The sequence below is a fragment of the Triturus cristatus genome, chromosome 1_1 (assembly GCF_964204655.1).
Source record: "Triturus cristatus chromosome 1_1, aTriCri1.1, whole genome shotgun sequence".
NCBI classification, from domain to species: domain Eukaryota; kingdom Metazoa; phylum Chordata; class Amphibia; order Caudata; family Salamandridae; genus Triturus; species Triturus cristatus.
In genome coordinates, this window is record NC_140579.1 from 420,523,318 (window position 1) to 420,543,196 (window position 19,879).

Consider the following 19,879-nt stretch of genomic DNA (forward strand, 5'->3'; position numbering starts at 1 on the left):
TTTTAGAGGAATATTTGTACGTTTCAAAAATGGACACTTAGAAACTTTTCTACTGAAAACCACACAATGGATTCCTATGGAAAGAAATACAAGTTACTGGTAAGTACGCTTAGAATTACTTTTCGGGGTCAGTGCTGGTCTAAAAGATACAGCCCTGGGTTCTTTCCTGAGAACAGGTGAGTAAATCGTAATTCGTAGTTCGGCTGATTTTAGATGATTATTTGTACGTTTCAAAAATGAACACTGAAACTTTTCTGCTGAAAACCACACAATGGATTCCTATGGAAGAAAATACAAGTTACTGGTAAATACGCTTAGAATTACTTTTCAGGGTCAGTGCTGGGCTAAAAGATGCAGCCCAGGGCTGTCTCCTGATAACAGGTGAGTAGATTGGAATTCGTAGTTCGGCAGATTCTAGAGGAATATTTGTACGTTTCAAAAATAGACACTTAGAAACTTTTCTGCTGAAAACCACACAATGGATTGCTAAGGAAGAAAATACAAGTTACTGGTAAGTACGCTTAGAATTACTTTTCAGGTTCAGTGCTCGGCTAAAAGATGCAGCCCTGGCTTCTCTCCTGATAACAGGTGAGTAAATCGTAATTTGTAGATCGTCTGATTTTAGAGGAATATCTGTATGTTTCAAAAATGGACACTTAGAACTTTTCTGCTGAAAACCACACAATGGATTCCTATGGAAGGATATACATGTTACTGGTAAGTACGCTTAGAATTACTTTTCACGGTCAGTGCTGGTCTAAAAGATGCAGCCCTGGGTTCTTTCCTGATAACAGGTGAGTAAATCGTAATTCGTAGTTCGGCTGATTTTAGAGGAATATTTGTACGTTTCAAAAATGGACACTTTGAAATTTTTCAGATGAAAACCACACAATGGATTCGTATGGAAGAAAATACAAGTTACTGGTAAGCACGCTTAGAATTACTTTTCGGGGTCAGTGCTGGTCTAAAAGATGCAGCCCTGGGTTCTTTCCTGAGAACAGGTGAGTAAATCATAATTCGTAGTTCGGCTGATTTTAGAGGAATATTTGTGCGTTTCAAAAATGGACACTTTGAAACTTTTCTGCTGAAAACCACACAATGGATTCCTATGGAAGAAAATACAAGTTACTGGTAAGTACGGTTAGAATTACTTTTCAGAGTCAGTGCTGGGCTAAAAGATGCATCCCTGTCTTCTCTCCTGATAACAGGTGAGTAAATCGTAATTCGTAGTTCGGCTGATTTTAAAGGAATATTTGTACGTTTCAAAAATGGACACTTTGAAACGTTTCTGCTGAAAACCACATAATGGATTCCTATGGAAAGAAATACAAGTTACTGGTAAGAATGCTTAGAATTACTTTTCAGGGTCAGTGCTGGTCTAAAAGATGCAGCACTGGGTTCTCTCCTGAGAACAGGTGAGTAAATCATAATTCATAGTTCGGCTGATTTTATAGGAATATTTGTACATTTCAAAAATGGACACAGAGAATCTTTTCTGCTGAAAACCACACAATAGATTCCTATGGAAGAAAATACAAGTTATTGGTAAGTCCGCTTAGAATTACTTTTCAGGGTCAGCGCTGGGCTAAAAGATGCAGCCCTGGGCTCTCTCCTGATAACAGGTGAATAAATTGGAATTCGTAGTTCGGCTGATTTTAGAGGAATATTTGTACGTTTCAAAAATGTACACTTAGAAACATTTCTGCTGAAAGCCACACAATGGATTCCTGTGGAAGGAAATACATGTTACTGGTAAGTACGCTTAGAAGTACTTTTCAGGGTCAGTGCTGGTCTAAAAGATGCAGCCCTGGGTTCTTTCCTGATAACAGGTGAGTAAATCGTAATTCGTAGTTCGGCTGATTTTAGATGAATATTTGTACGTTTCAAAAATGGGCACTTTGAAATTTTTCAGATGAAAACCACACAATGGATTCCTATGGAAAAAAATACAAGTTACTGGTAAGCACGCTTAGAATTACTTTTCAGGGTCAGTGCTGGTCTAAAAGATGCAGCACTGGGTTCTCTCCTGAGAACAGGTGAGTAAATCGTAATTCGTAGTTCTGCTGATTTTAGAAGAATATTTGTACGCTTCAAAAATGGACACAGAGAAACTTTTCTGCTGAAAAGCACACAATGGATTCCTATGGAAGAAAACACAAGTTACTGGTAAGTACGCTTAGAATTACTTTTCAGGGTCAGTGCTGGGCTAAAAGATGCAGCCCTGGGCTCTCTCCTGATAACAGGTGAGTAAATTGGTATTTGTAGTTTGGCTGATTTTAGAGGAATATTTGTACATTTCAAAAATGGACACTTAGAAACTTTTCTACTGAAAACCACACAATGGATTCCTATGGAAAGAAATACAAGTTACTGGTAAGTACGCTTAGAATTACTTTTCGGGGTCAGTGCTGGTCTAAAAGATGCAGCCCTGGGTTCTTTCCTGAGAACAGGTGAGTAAATCATAATTCGTAGTTCGGCTGATTTTAGAGGAATATTTGTACGTTTCAAAAATGGACACTTTGAAACTTTTCTGCTGAAAACCACACAATGGATTCCTATGGAAGAAAATACAAGTTACTGGTAAGTACGCTTAGAATTACTTTTCAGAGTCAGTGCTGGGCTAAAAGATGCAGCCCTGGCTTCTCTCCTGATAACAGGTGAGTAAATCGTAATTTGTAGATCGTCTGATTTTAGAAGAATATTTGTATGTTTCAAAAATGGACACTTAGAAACTTTTCTGCTGAAAACCACACAATGGATTCCTATGGAAGGAAATACATGTTACTGGTAAGTACGCTTAGAATTACTTTTCACGGTCAGTGCTGGTCTAAAAGATGCAGCCCTGGGTTCTTTCCTGATAACAGGTGAGTAAATCGTAATTTGTAGTTCGGCTGATTTTAGAGGAATATTTGTACGTTTCAAAAATGGACACTTTGAAATTTTTCTGCTGAAAACCACACAATGGATTCCTATGGAAGAAAATACAAGTTACTGGTAAGCACGCTTAGAATTACTTTTCAGGGTCAGTGCTGGTCTAAAAGATGCAGCACTGGTTTTTCTCCTGAGAACAGGTGAGTAAATCGTAACTCGTAGTTCGGCTGATTTTAGAGGAATATTTGTACGTTTCAAAAATGGACACAGAGAAACTTTTCTGCTGAAAACCACACAATGGATTCCTATGGAAGAAAGTACAAGTTACTTGTAAGTACGCTTAGAATTACTTTTCAGGGTCAGCGCTGGGCTAAAAGATGCATCCCTGTCTTCTCTCCTGATAACAGGTGAGTAAATCGTAATTCGTAGTTCGGCTGATTTTAAAGGAATATTTGTACGTTTCAAAAATGGACACTTTGAAACGTTTCTGCTGAAAACCACATAATGGATTCCTATGGAAAGAAATACAAGTTACTGGTAAGAACGCTTAGAATTACTTTTCAGGGTCAGTGCTGGTCTAAAAGATGCAGCACTGGGTTCTCTCCTCAGAACAGGTGAGTAAATCGTAATTCATAGTTTGGCTAATTTTATAGGAATATTTGTACATTTCAAAAATGGACACAGAGAATCTTTTCTGCTGAAAACCACACAATAGATTCCTATGGAAGTAAATACAAGTTATTGGTAAGTCCGCTTAGAATTACTTTTCAGGGTCAGCGCTGGGCTAAAAGATGCAGCCCTGGGCTCTCTCCTGATAACAGGTGAATAAATTGGAATTCGTAGTTCGGCTGATTTTAGAGGAATATTTGTACGTTTCAAAAATGTACACTTAGAAACATTTCTGCTGAAAGCCACACAATGGATTCCTGTGGAAGGAAATACATGTTACTGGTAAGTACGCTTAGAAGTACTTTTCAGGGTCAGTGCTGGTCTAAAAGATGCAGCCCTGGGTTCTTTCCTGAGAACAGGTGAGTAAATCTTAATTCGTAGTTCGGCTGATTTTAGACGAATATTTGTAAGTTTAAAAAATGGACACTTTGAAACTTTTCTGATGAAAACCACACAATGGATTCCTATGGAAGAAAATACAAGTTACTGGTAAGTACGCTTAGAATTACTTTTCAGGGTCAGTGCTGGTCTAAAAGATGCAGCACTGGGTTCTCTCCTGAGAACAGGTGAGTAAATCGTAATTCGTAGTTCGGCTGATTTTAGAGGAATATTTGTACTTTTCAAAAATGGACACAGAGAAACTTTTCTGCTGAAAACCACACAATGAATTCCTATGGAAGAAAATACAAGTTACTGGTAAGTATGCTTAGAATTACTTTTCAGGGTCAGTGCTGGGCTAAAAGATGCAGCAGTGGCTTCTCTCCTGATAACAGGTGAGTAAATTGGAATTCGTATTTCGGCTGATTTTAGAGGAATATTTGTACGTTTCAAAAATATACACTTAGAAACTTTTCTGCTGAAAACCACACAATGGACTCCTATGGAAGAAAATACAAGTTACTGGTAAGTACGCTTAGAATTACTTTTCAGGGTCAGTGCTGGGCTAAAAGATGCAGCAATTTCTTCTCTCCTGATAACAAGTGAGTAAATCGTAATTCGTAGTTTGACTGATTTTAGAGGAATATTTGTACATTTCAAAAATGGACACAGAGAAACTTTTCTGCTGAAAACCACACAATGGATTCCTATGGAAGAAAATACAAGTTACTGGTAAGTACGCTTAGAATTACTTTTCAGGGTCAGTGCTGGGCTAAAAGATGCAGCCCTGGGTTCTTTCCTGAGAACAGGTGAGTAAATCGTAATTCGTAGTTCGGCTGTTTTTTAGAGGAATATTTGTACGTTTCAAAAATGGACACAGAGAAACTTTTCTGCTGAAAACCACACAATGGATTCCTATGGTAGAAAATACAAGTTACTGGTAAGTATGCTTAGAATTACTTTTCAGGGTCAGTGCTGGGCTAAAAGATGCAGCACTGGCTTCTCTCCTGATAACAACTGAGTAAATCGTAATTCGTAGTTCGGCTGATTTTAAAGGAATATTTGTACGTTTCAAAAATGGACACTTTGAAACTTTTCTGCTGAAAACCACACAATGGATTCCTATGGAAAGAAATACAAGTTACTGGTAAGTATGCTTAGAATTACTTTTCAGGGTCAGTGCTGGTCTAAAAGATGCAGCCCTGGGCTGTCTCCTGATAACAGGTGAGTAATTTGGAATTTGTAGTTCGGCTGATTTTAGAGGTATATTTGTACGTTTCAAAAATAGACACTTAGAAACTTTTCTGCTGAAAACCACACAATGGTCTCCTATGGAAAGAAATACAAGTTACTGGTAAGTATGCTTAGAATTACTTTTCAGGGTCAGTGCTGATCTAAAAGATGCAGCAATGGGTTCTCTCCTGAGAACAGTTGAGTAAATCGTAATTCGTAGTTTGACTGATTTTAGAGGAATATTTGTACATTTCAAAAATGGACACAGAGAAACTTTTCTGCTGAAAACCACACAATGGATTCCTATGGAAGAAAATACAAGTTACTGGTAAGTACGCTTAGAATTACTTTTCAGGGTCAGTGCTGGGCTAAAAGATGCAGCCCTGGGCTGTCTCCTGATGAGAGTAAATTGGAATTCGTAGTTCGGCTAATTTTAGAGGAATATTTGTACATTTCAAAAATGGACACTTTGAAACTTTTCTGATGAAAACCACACAATGGATTCCTATGGAAGAAAATACAAGTTACTGGTAAGTATGCTTAGAATTACTTTTCAGGGTCAGTGCTGGTCTAAAAGATGCAGCACTGGGTTCTCTCCTGAGAACAGGTGAGTAAATCGTAATTCGTAGTTCGGCTGATTTTAGAGGAATATTTGTACTTTTCAAAAATGGACACAGAGAAACTTTTCTGCTGAAAACCACACAATGAATTCCTATGGAAGAAAATACAAGTTACTGGTAAGTACGCTTAGAATTACTTTTCAGGGTCAGTGCTGGTCTAAAAGATGCAGCACTGGGTTCTCTCCTGAGAACAGGTGAGTAAATCGTAATTCGTTTTTCTGTTGTTTTTATAGGAATATTTGTACTTTTCAAAAATGGACACAGAGAAACTTTTCTGCTGAAAACCACACAATGGATTCCTATGGAAGAAAATACAAGATACTGGTAAGTACGCTTAGAATTACTTTTCAGGGTCAGTGCTGGGCTAAAAGATGCAGCACTGGCTTCTCTCCTGATAACAAGTGAGTAAATCGTAATTCGTAGTTTGGCTGATTTTAAAGGAATATTTGTACGTTTCAAAAATGGACACTTTGAAACTTTTCTGCTGAAAACCATATAATGGATTCCTATGGAAAGAAATACAAGTTACTGGTAAGTATGCTTAGAATTACTTTTCAGGGTCAGTGCTGGTCTAAAAGATGCAGCACTGGGTTCTCTCCTGAGAACAGTTGAGTAAATCGTAATTCGTAGTTCGGCTGATTTTAGAGGAATATTTGTACATTTCAAAAACTGGACACAGAGAAACTTTTCTGCTGAAAACCACACAATGGATTCCTATGGAAAGAAATACAAGTTACTGGTAAGTATGCTTAGAATTACTTTTCAGGGTCAGTGCTGGTCTAAAAGATGCAGCACTGGGTTGTCTCCTGAGAACAGTTGAGTAAATCCTAATTCGTAGTTGGATTGATTTTAGAGGAATATTTGTACGCTTAGAATTACTTTTCAGGGTCAGTGCTGGGCTAAAAGATGCAGCCCTGGGCTGTCTCTTGATAACAGGTGAGTAAATTGGAATTCGCAGTTCGGCTGATTTTAGAGGAATATTTGTACGTTTCAAAAATGGACACTTTGAAACTTTTCTGCTAAAAACCACACAATGGATTCCTATTGCAAGAAATACAAGTTACTAGTAAGTATGCTTAGAATTACTTTTCAGGGTCAGTGCTGGTCTAAAAGATGCAGCCCTGGGCTGTCTCCTGATAACAGGTGAGTAATTTGGAATTCGTAGTTCGGCTGATTTTAGAGGAATATTTGTACGTTTCAAAAATGGACACAGAGAAACTTTTCTGCTGAAAACCACACAATGGATTCCTATGGTAGAAAATACAAGTTACTGGTAAGTACGCTTAGAATTACTTTTCAGGGTCAGTGCTGGGCTAAAAGATGCAGCCCTGGGCTGTCTCCTGATAACAGGTGAGTAAATTGGAATTCGTAGTTCGGCTGATTTTAGAGGAATATTTGTACGTTTCAAAAATGGACATTTTGAAACTTTTCTGCTAAAAACCACACAATGGATTCCTATTGCAAGAAATACAAGTTACTAGTAAGTATGCTTAGAATTACTTTTCAGGGTCAGTGCTGGTCTAAAAGATGCAGCCCTGGGCTGTCTCCTGATAACAGGTGAGTAATTTGGAATTCGTAGTTCGGCTGATTTTAGAGGAATATTTGTACGTTTCAAAAATGGACACAGAGAAACTTTTCTGCTGAAAACCACACAATGGATTCCTATGGTAGAAAATACAAGTTACTGGTAAGTATGCTTAGAATTACTTTTCAGGGTCAGTGCTGGGCTAAAAGATGCAGCACTGGCTTCTCTCCTGATAACAACTGCGTAAATCGTAATTCGTAGTTCGGCTGATTTTAAAGGAATATTTGTACGTTTCAAAAATGGACACTTTGAAACTTTTCTGCTGAAAACCACACAATGGATTCCTATGGAAAGAAATACAAGTTACTGGTAAGTATGCTTAGAATTACTTTTCAGGGTCAGTGCTGGTCTAAAAGATGCAGCCCTGGGCTGTCTCCTGATAACAGGTGAGTAATTTGGAATTTGTAGTTCGGCTGATTTTAGAGGTATATTTGTACGTTTCAAAAATAGACACTTAGAAACTTTTCTGCTGAAAACCACACAATGGTCTCCTATGGAAAGAAATACAAGTTACTGGTAAGTATGCTTAGAATTACTTTTCAGGGTCAGTGCTGATCTAAAAGATGCAGCAATGGGTTCTCTCCTGAGAACAGTTGAGTAAATCGTAATTCGTAGTTTGACTGATTTTAGAGGAATATTTGTACATTTCAAAAATGGACACAGAGAAACTTTTCTGCTGAAAACCACACAATGGATTCCTATGGAAGAAAATACAAGTTACTGGTAAGTACGCTTAGAATTACTTTTCAGGGTCAGTGCTGGGCTAAAAGATGCAGCCCTGGGCTGTCTCCTGATGAGAGTAAATTGGAATTCGTAGTTCGGCTAATTTTAGAGGAATATTTGTACATTTCAAAAATGGACACTTTGAAACTTTTCTGATGAAAACCACACAATGGATTCCTATGGAAGAAAATACAAGTTACTGGTAAGTATGCTTAGAATTACTTTTCAGGGTCAGTGCTGGTCTAAAAGATGCAGCACTGGGTTCTCTCCTGAGAACAGGTGAGTAAATCGTAATTCGTTTTTCTGTTGTTTTTATAGGAATATTTGTACTTTTCAAAAATGGACACAGAGAAACTTTTCTGCTGAAAACCACACAATGGATTCCTATGGAAGAAAATACAAGTTACTGGTAAGTACGCTTAGAATTACTTTTCAGGGTCAGTGCTGGTTCAAAAGATGCAGCACTGGGTTGTCTCCTGAGAACAGTTGAGTAAATCGTAATTCGTAGTTCGATTGATTTTAGAGGAATATTTGTACGCTTAGAATTACTTTTCAGGGTCAGTGCTGGGCTAAAAGATGCAGCACTGGGCTGTCTCTTGATAACAGGTGAGTAAATTGGAATTCGCAGTTCGGCTGATTTTAGAGGAATATTTGTACGTTTCAAAAATGGACACAGAGAAACTTTTCTGCTGAAAACCACACAATGGATTCCTATGGAAAGAAATACAAGTTACTGGTAAGTATGCTTAGAATTACTTTTCAGGGTCAGTGCTGGTCTAAAAGATGCAGCCCAGGGCTGTCTCCTGATAACAGGTGAGTATATTGGAATTCGTAGTTCGGCTGATTTTAAAGGAATATTTGTACGTTTCAAAAATGGACAGTTTAAAACTTTTCTGCTGAAAACCACACAATGGATTCCTATGGAAAGAAATACAAGTTACTGGTAAGAATGCTTAGAATTACTTTTCAGGGTCAGTGCTGGTCTAAAAGATGCAGCACTGGTTTTTCTCCTGAGAACAGGTGAGTAAATCGTAACTCATAGTTCGGCTGATTTTAGAGGAATATTTGTACGTTTCAAAAATGGACACAGAGAAACTTTTCTGCTGAAAACCACACAATGGATTCCTATGGAAGAAAGTACAAGTTACTTTTAAGTACGCTTAGAATGACTTTTCAGGGTCAGTGCTGGGCTAAAAGATGCATCCCTGGCTTCTCTCCTGATAACAGGTGATTAAATCGTAATTCGTAGTTCGGCTGATTTTAAAGGAATATTTGTACGTTTCAAAAATGGACACTTTGAAACTTTTCTGCTGAAAACCACACAATGGATTCCTATGGAAAGAAATACAAGTTACTGGTAAGTATGCTTAGAATTACTTTTCAGGGTCAGTGCTGGTCTAAAAGATGCAGCACTGGGTTGTCTCCTGAGAACAGTTGAGTAAATCGTAATTCGTAGTTCGATTGATTTTAGAGGAATATTTGTACGCTTAGATTTACTTTTCAGGGTCAGTGCTGGGCTAAAAGATGCAGCCCTGGGCTGTCTCTTGATAACAGGTGAGTAAATTGGAATTCGTAGTTCGGCTGATTTTAGAGGAATATTTGTACGTTTCAAAAATAGACACTTAGAAACTTTTCTGCTGAAAACCACACAATGGATTCCTATGGAACGAAATACAAGTTACTGGTAAGTATGCTTAGAATTACTTTTCAGAGTCAGTGCTGGTCTAAAAGATGCAGCACTGGGTTCTCTCCTGAGAACAGGTGAGTAAATCGTAATTCGTAGATCGACTGATTTTAGAGGAATATTTGTACTTTTCAAAAATGGACACAGAGAAACTTTTCTGCTGAAAACCACGCAATGGATTCCTATGGAAGAAAATACAAGTTACTGGTAAGTGTGCTTAGAATTACTTTTCAGGGTCAGTGCAGGGCTAAAAGATGCAGCCCTGGCTTCTCTCCTGATAACAGGTGAGTAAATCGTAATTTGTAGTTCGGCTGATTTTAAAGGAATATTTGTACATTTCAAAAATGGACACTTTGAAACTTTTCTGCTGAAAACCACACAATGGATTCCTATGGAAGAAAATACAAGTTACTGGTAAGTACGCTTAGAATTACTTTTCAGGGTCAGTGCTGGTCTAAAAGATGCAGCACTGGGTTCTCTCCTGAGAACAGGTGAGTAAATCGTAATTCGTTTTTCTGTTGATTTTATAGGAATATTTGTACTTTTCAAAAATGGACACAGAGAAACTTTTCTGCTGAAAACCACAAAATGGATTCCTATGGAAGAAAATACAAGTTACTGGTAAGTACTCTTAGAATTACTTTTCAGGGTCAGTGCTGGGCTAAAAGATGCAGCACTGGCTTCTCTCCTGATAACAAGTGAGTAAATCGTAATTCGTAGTTTGGCTGATTTTAAAGGAATATTTGTACGTTTCGAAAATGGACACTTTGAAACTTTTCTGCTGAAAACCACACAATGGATTCCTATGGAAAGAAATACAAGTTACTGGTAAGTATGCTTAGAATTACTTTTCAGGGTCAGTGCTGGTCTAAAAGATGCAGCACTGGGTTCTCTCATGAGAACAGTTGAGTAAATCGTAATTCGTAGTTCGGCTGATTTTAGAGGAATATTTGTACATTTCAAAAACTGGACACAGAGAAACTTTTCTGCTGAAAACCACACAATGGATTCCTATGGAAAGAAATACAAGTTACTGGTAAGTATGCTTAGAATTACTTTTCAGGGTCAGTGCTGGTTCAAAAGATGCAGCACTGGGTTGTCTCCTGAGAACAGTTGAGTAAATCGTAATTCGTAGTTCGATTGATTTTAGAGGAATATTTGTACGCTTAGAATTACTTTTCAGGGTCAGTGCTGGGCTAAAAGATGCAGCCCTGGGCTGTCTCTTGATAACAGGTGAGTAAATTGGAATTCGTAGTTCGGCTGATTATAGAGGAATATTTGTACGTTTCAAAAATAGACACTTAGAAACTTTTCTGTTGAAAACCACACAATGGATCCCTATGGAAAGAAATACAAGTTACTGGTAAGTATGCTTAGAATTACTTTTCAGGGTCAGTGCTGGTCTAAAAGATGCAGCAATGGGTTCTCTCCTGAGAACAGTTGAGTAAATCGTAATTCGTAGATCGACTGATTTTAGAGGAATATTTGTACTTTTCAAAAATGGACACAGAGAAACTTTTCTGCTGAAAACCACACAATGGATTCCTATGGAAGAAAATACAAGTTACTGGTAAGTACTCTTAGAATTACTTTTCAGGGTCAGTGCTGGGCTAAAAGATGCAGCACTGGCTTCTCTCCTGATAACAAGTGAGTAAATCGTAATTCGTAGTTTGGCTGATTTTAAAGGAATATTTGTACGTTTCGAAAATGGACACTTTGAAACTTTTCTGCTGAAAACCACACAATGGATTCCTATGGAAAGAAATACAAGTTACTGGTAAGTATGCTTAGAATTACTTTTCAGGGTCAGTGCTGGTCTAAAAGATGCAGCACTGGGTTCTCTCCTGAGAACAGTTGAGTAAATCGTAATTCGTAGTTCGGCTGATTTTAGAGGAATATTTGTACATTTCAAAAACTGGACACAGAGAAACTTTTCTGCTGAAAACCACACAATGGATTCCTATGGAAAGAAATACAAGTTACTGGTAAGTATGCTTAGAATTACTTTTCAGGGTCAGTGCTGGTTCAAAAGATGCAGCACTGGGTTGTCTCCTGAGAACAGTTGAGTAAATCGTAATTCGTAGTTCGATTGATTTTAGAGGAATATTTGTACACTTAGAATTACTTTTCAGGGTCAGTGCTGGGCTAAAAGATGCAGCCCTGGGCTGTCTCTTGATAACAGGTGAGTAAATTGGAATTCGTAGTTCGGCTGATTATAGAGGAATATTTGTACGTTTCAAAAATAGACACTTAGAAACTTTTCTGTTGAAAACCACACAATGGATTCCTATGGAAAGAAATACAAGTTACTGGTAAGTATGCTTAGAATTACTTTTCAGGGTCAGTGCTGGTCTAAAAGATGCAGCAATGGGTTCTCTCCTGAGAACAGTTGAGTAAATCGTAATTCGTAGTTTGACTGATTTTAGAGGAATATTTGTACATTTCAAAAATGGACACAGAGAAACTTTTCTGCTGAAAACCACACAATGGATTCCTATGGAAGAAAATACAAGTTACTGGTAAGTACGCTTAGAATTACTTTTCAGGGTCAGTGCTGGGCTAAAAGATGCAGCCCTGGGCTGTCTCCTGATGACAGGTGAGTAAATTGGAATTCGTAGTACGGCTAATTTTAAAGGAATATTTGTACATTTCAAAAATGGACAAAGAGAAACTTTTCTGCTGAAAACCACACAATGGATTCCTATGGAAGGAAATACATGTTACCGTTAAGTACGCTTAGAATTACTTTTCAGGGTCAGTGCTAGTCTAAAAGATGCAGCCCTGGGTTCTTTCCTGAGAACAGGTGAGTAAATCGTAATTCGTAGTTCGGCTGATTTTTAGAGGAATATTTGTACGTTTCAAAAATGGACACTTTGAAACTTTTCTGCTGAAAACCACTCAATGGATTCCTATGGAAGAAAATACAAGTTACTGGTAAGTACGCTTAGAATTACTTTTCAGGGTCAGTGCTGGTCTAAAAGATGCAGCACTGGGTTCTCTCCTGAGAACAGGTGAGTAAATCGTAATTCGTTTTTCTGTTGTTTTTATAGGAATATTTGTACTTTTCAAAAATGGACACAGAGAAACTTTTCTGCTGAAAACCACACAATGGATTCCTATGGAAGAAAATACAAGTTACTGGTAAGTACGCTTAGAATTACTTTTCAGGGTCAGTGCTGGGCTAAAAGATGCAGCACTGGCTTCTCTCCTGATAACAAGTGAGTAAATCGTAATTTGTAGTTTGGCTGATTTTAAAGGAATATTTGTACGTTTCAAAAATGGACACTGAAACTTTTCTGCTGAAAACCATACAATGGATTCCTATGGAAAGAAATACAAGTTACTGGTAAGTATGCTTAGAATTTCTTTTCAGGGTCAGTGCTGGTCTAAAAGATGCAGCACTGGGTTCTCTCCTGAGAACAGTTGAGTAAATCGTAATTCGTAGTTCGGCTGATTTTAGAGGAATATTTGTACATTTCAAAAACTGGACACAGAGAAACTTTTCTGCTGAAAACCACACAATGGATTCCTATGGAAAGAAATACAAGTTACTGGTAAGTATGCTTAGAATTACTTTTCAGGGTCAGTGCTGGTCTAAAAGATGCAGCCCTGGGGTCTCTCCTGATAACAGGTGAGTAAATTGGAATTTGTAGTTTGGCTGATTTTAGAGGAATATTTGTACGTTTCAAAAATGGACACTTAGAAACTTTTCTACTGAAAACCACACAATGGATTCCTATGGAAAGAAATACAAGTTACTGGTAAGTACGCTTAGAATTACTTTTCACGGTCAGTGCTGGTCTAAAAGATGCAGCCCTGGGTTCTTTCCTGATAACAGGTGAGTAAATCGTAATTCGTAGTTCGGCTGATTTTAGAGGAATATTTGTACGTTTCAAAAATGGACACTTTGAAATTTTTCAGATGAAAACCACACAATGGATTCCTATGGAAGAAAATACAAGTTACTGGAAAGTACGCTTAGAATTACTTTTCAGGGTCAGTGCTGGTCTAAAAGATGCATCACTGGGTTCTCTCCTGAGAACAGGTGAGTAAATCGTAATTCATAGTTCGGCTGATTTTATAGGAATATTTGTACATTTCAAAAATGGACACAGAGAATCTTTTCTGCTGAAAACCACACAATAGATTCCTATGGAAGAAAATACAAGTTATTGGTAAGTCCGCTTAGAATTACTTTTCAGGGTCAGCGCTGGGCTAAAAGATGCAGCCCTGGGCTCTCTCCTGATAACAGGTGAATAAATTGGAATTCGTAGTTCGGCTGATTTTAGAGGAATATTTGTACGTTTCAAAAATGTACACTTAGAAACATTTCTGCTGAAAGCCACACAATGGATTCCTGTGGAAGGAAATACATGTTACTGGTAAGTACGCTTAGAAGTACTTTTCAGGGTCAGTGCTGGTCTAAAAGATGCAGCACTGGGTTCTCTCCTGAGAACAGGTGAGTAAATCGTAATTCGTAGTTCGGCTGATTTTAGAAGAATATTTGTACGCTTCAAAAATGGACACAGAGAAACTTTTCTGCTGAAAAGCACACAATGGATTCCTATGGAAGAAAATACAAGTTACTGGTAAGTACGCTTAGAATTACTTTTCAGGGTCAGTGCTGGGCTAAAAGATGCAGCCCTGGGCTCTCTCCTGATAACAGGTGAGTAAATTGGAATTTGTAGTTTGGCTGATTTTAGAGGAATATTTGTATGTTTCAAAAATGGACACTTAGAAACTTTTCTACTGAAAACCACACAATGGATTCCTATGGAAAGAAATACAAGTTACTGGTAAGTACGCTTAGAATTACTTTTCGGGGTCAGTGCTGGTCTAAAAGATGCAGCCCTGGGTTCTTTCCTGAGAACAGGTGAGTAAATCATAATTCGTAGTTCGGCTGATTTTAGAGGAATATTTGTACGTTTCAAAAATGGACACTTTGAAACTTTTCTGCTGAAAACCACTCAATGGATTCCTATGGAAGAAAATACAAGTTACTGGTAAGTACGCTTAGAATTACTTTTCAGGGTCAGTGCTGGTCTAAAAGATGCAGCACTGGGTTCTCTCCTGAGAACAGGTGAGTAAATCGTAATTCGTTTTTCTGTTGTTTTTATAGGAATATTTGTACTTTTCAAAAATGGACACAGAGAAACTTTTCTGCTGAAAACCACACAATGGATTCCTATGGAAGAAAATACAAGTTACTGGTAAGTACGCTTAGAATTACTTTTCAGGGTCAGTGCTGGGCTAAAAGATGCAGCACTGGCTTCTCTCCTGATAACAAGTGAGTAAATCGTAATTTGTAGTTTGGCTGATTTTAAAGGAATATTTGTACGTTTCAAAAATGGACACTGAAACTTTTCTGCTGAAAACCATACAATGGATTCCTATGGAAAGAAATACAAGTTACTGGTAAGTATGCTTAGAATTTCTTTTCAGGGTCAGTGCTGGTCTAAAAGATGCAGCACTGGGTTCTCTCCTGAGAACAGTTGAGTAAATCGTAATTCGTAGTTCGGCTGATTTTAGAGGAATATTTGTACATTTCAAAAACTGGACACAGAGAAACTTTTCTGCTGAAAACCACACAATGGATTCCTATGGAAAGAAATACAAGTTACTGGTAAGTATGCTTAGAATTACTTTTCAGGGTCAGTGCTGGTCTAAAAGATGCAGCACTGGGTTGTCTCCTGAGAACAGTTGAGTAAATCGTAATTCGTAGTTCAATTGATTTTAGAGGAATATTTGTACGCTTAGAATTACTTTTCAGGGTCAGTGCTGGGCTAAAAGATGCAGCCCTGGGCTGTCTCTTGATAACAGGTGAGTAAATTGGAATTCGTAGTTCGGCTGATTTTAGAGGAATATTTGTACGTTTCAAAAATAGACACTTAGAAACTTTTCTGCTGAAAACCACACAATGGATTCCTATGGAAAGAAATACAAGTTACTGGTAAGTATGCTTAGAATTACTTTTCAGGGTCAGTGCTGGTCTAAAAGATGCAGCACTGGGTTCTCTCCTGAGAACAGTTGAGTAAATCGTAATTCGTAGTTCGGCTGATTTTAGAGGAATATTTGTACATTTCAAAAACTGGACACAGAGAAACTTTTCTGCTGAAAACCACACAATGGATTCCTATGGAAAGAAATACAAGTTACTGGTAAGTATGCTTAGAATTACTTTTCAGGGTCAGTGCTGGTCTAAAAGATGCAGCACTGGGTTGTCTCCTGAGAACAGTTGAGTAAATCGTAATTCGTAGTTCGATTGATTTTAGAGGAATATTTGTACGCTTAGAATTACTTTTCAGGGTCAGTGCTGGTCTAAAAGATGCAGCCCTGGGTTCTTTCCTGAGAACAGGTGAGTAAATCGTAATTCGTAGTTCGGCTGAATTTAGAGGAATATTTGTACGTTTCAAAAACTGGACACTGAAACTTTTCTGCTGAAAACCACACAATGGATTCCTATGGAAGAAAATACAAGTTACTTGTAAGTACGCTTAGAATTACTTTTCAGGGTCAGTGCTGGTATAAAAGATGCAGCACTGGGTTCTCTCCTGAGAACAGGTGAGTAAATCGTAATTCGTAGTTCGGCTGATTTTAGAGGAATATTTGTACTTTTCAAAAATGGACACAGAGAAACTTTTCTGCTGAAAACCACACAATGGATTCCTATGGAAGAAAATACAAGTTACTGGTAAGTACGCTTAGAATTACTTTTCAGGGTCAGTGCTGGGCTAAAAGATGCAGCCCAGGGCTGTCTCCTGATAACAGGTGAGTATATTGGAATTCGTAGTTCGGCTGATTTTAAAGGAATATTTGTACGTTTCAAAAATGGACACTTTGAAACTTTTCTGCTGAAAACCACACAATGGATTCCTATGGAAAGAAATACAAGTTACTGGTAAGAATGCTTAGAATTACTTTTCAGGGTCAGTGCTGGTCTAAAAGATGCAGCACTGGTTTTTCTCCTGAGAACAGGTGAGTAAATCGTAACTCGTAGTTCGGCTGATTTTAGAGGAATATTTGTACGTTTCAAAAATGGACACTTTGAAACTTTTCTGCTGAAAACCACACAATGGATTCCTATGGAAGAAAGTACAAGTTACTTGTAAGTACGCTTAGAATTACTTTTCAGGGTCAGTGCTGGGCTAAAAGATGCATCCCTGGCTTCTCTCCTGATAACAGGTGAGTAAATCGTAATTCGTAGTTCGGCTGATTTTAAAGGAATATTTGTACGTTTCAAAAATGGACACTTTGAAACTTTTCTGCTGAAAACCACACAATGGATTCCTATGGAAAGAAATACAAGTTACTGGTAAGTATGCTTAGAATTACTTTTCAGGGTCAGTGCTGGTCTAAAAGATGCAGCACTGGGTTCTCTTCTGAGAACAGTTGAGTAAATCGTAATTCGTAGTTCGGCTGATTTTAGAGGAATATTTGTACATTTCAAAAACTGGACACAGAGAAACTTTTCTGCTGAAAACCACACAATGGATTCCTATGGAAAGAAATACAAGTTACTGGTAAGTATGCTTAGAATTACTTTTCAGGCTCAGTGCTGGTCTAAAAGATGCAGCACTGGGTTGTCTCCTGAGAACAGTTGAGTAAATCGTAATTCGTAGTTCGATTGATTTTAGAGGAATATTTGTACGCTTAGAATTACTTTTCAGGGTCAGTGCTGGGCTAAAAGATGCAGCCCTGGGCTGTCTCTTGATAACAGGTGAGTAAATTGGAATTCGTAGTTCGGCTGATTATAGAGGAATATTTGTACGTTTCAAAAATAGACACTTAGAAACTTTTCTGTTGAAAACCACACAATGGATTCCTATGGAAAGAAATACAAGTTACTGGTAAGTATGCTTAGAATTACTTTTCAAGGTCAGTGCTCGTCTAAAAGATGCAGCACTGGGTTGTCTCCTGAGAACAGTTGAGTAAATCGTAATTCGTAGTTCGACTGATTTTAGAGGAAAATTTGTACAGTTCAAAAATGGACACAGAGAATCTTTTCTGCTGAAAACCACACAATGGATTCCTATTGAAGAAAATAAAAGTTACTGGTAAGTACGCATAAAATTACTTTTCAGGGTCAGTGCTGGGCTAAAAGATGCAGCCCAGGGCTGTCTCCTGATAACAGGTGAGTAAATCGTAATTCGTAGTTCGACTGATTTTAGAGGAATATTTGTACATTTCAAAAATGGACACAGAGAAATTTTTCTGCTGAAAACCACACAATGGATTCCTATGGAAGAAAATACAAGTTACTGGTAAGCACGCTTAGAATTACTTTTCAGGGTCAGTGCTGGTCTAAAAGATGCAGCACTGGGTTCTCTCCTGAGAACAGGTGAGTAAATCGTAATTCGTAGTTCGGCTGATTTTAGAAGAATATTTGTACGCTTCAAAAATAGACACAGAGAAACTTTTCTGCTGAAAAGAACACAATGGATTCCTATGGAAGAAAATACAAGTTACTGGTAAGTACGCTTAGAATTACTTTTCAGGGTCAGTGCTGGGCTAAAAGATGCAGCCCTGGGCTCTCTCCTGATAACAGGTGAGTAAATTGGAATTTGTAGTTTGGCTGATTTTAGAGGAATATTTGTACGTTTCAAAAATGGACACTTAGAAACTTTTCTACTGAAAACCACACAATGGATTCCTATGGAAAGAAATACAAGTTACTGGTAAGTACGCTTAGAATTACTTTTCGGGGTCAGTGCTGGTCTAAAAGATGCAGCCCTGGGTTCTTTCCTGAGAACAGGTGAGTAAATCATAATTCGTAGTTCGGCTGATTTTAGAGGAATATTTGTACGTTTCAAAAATGAACACTTTGAAACTTTTCTGCTGAAAACCACACAATGGATTCCTATGGAAGAAAATACAAGTTACTGGTAAGTACGCTGAGAATTACTTTTCAGAGTCAGTGCTGGGCTAAAAGATGCAGCCCTGGCTTCTCTCCTGATAACAGGTGAGTAAATCGTAATTTGTAGATCGTCTGATTTTAGAAGAATATTTGTATGTTTAAAAAATGGACACTTAGAAACTTTTCTGCTGAAAACCACACAATGGATTCCTATGGAAAGAAATACAAGTTACTGGTAAGAATGCTTAGAATTACTTTTCAGGGTCAGTGCTGGTCTAAAAGATGCAGCACTGGTTTTTCTCCTGAGAACAGGTGAGTAAATCGTAACTCGTAGTTCGGCTGATTTTAGAGGAATATTTGTACGTTTCAAAAATGGACACAGAGAAACTTTTCTGCTGAAAACCACACAATGGATTCCTATGGAAAAAAGTACAAGTTACTTGTAAGTACGCTTAGAATTACTTTTCAGGGTCAGTGCTGGGCTAAAAGATGCATCCCTGGCTTCTCTCCTGATAACAGGTGAGTAAATCGTAATTCGTAGTTCGGCTGATTTTAGAGGAATATTTGTACATTTCAAAAACTGGACACAGAGAAACTTTTCTGCTGAAAACCACACAATGGATTCCTATGGAAAGAAATACAAGTTACTGGTAAGTATGCTTAGAATTACTTTTCAGGGTCAGTGCTGGTCTAAAAGATGCAGCACTGGGTTGTCTCCTGAGAACAGTTGAGTAAATCGTAATTCGTAGTTCGATTGATTTTAGAGGAATATTTGTACGCTTAGAATTACTTTTCAGGGTCAGTGCTGGGCTAAAAGATGCAGCCCTGGGCTGTCTCTTGATAACAGGTGAGTAAATTGGAATTCGTAGTTCGGCTGATTATAGAGGAATATTTGTACGTTTCAAAAATAGACACTTAGAAACTTTTCTGTTGAAAACCACACAATGGATTCCTAAGGAAAGAAATACAAGTTACTGGTAAGTATGCTTAGAATTACTTTTCAGGGTCAGTGCTCGTCTAAAAGATGCAGCACTGGGTTGTCTCCTGAGAACAGTTGAGTAAATCGTAATTCGTAGTTCGACTGATTTTAGAGGAAAATTTGTACAGTTCAAAAATGGACACAGAGAATCTTTTCTGCTGAAAACCACACAATGGATTCCTATTGAAGAAAATAAAAGTTACTGGTAAGTACGCATAAAATTACTTTTCAGGGTCAGTGCTGGGCTAAAAGATGCAGCCCAGGGCTGTCTCCTGATAACAGG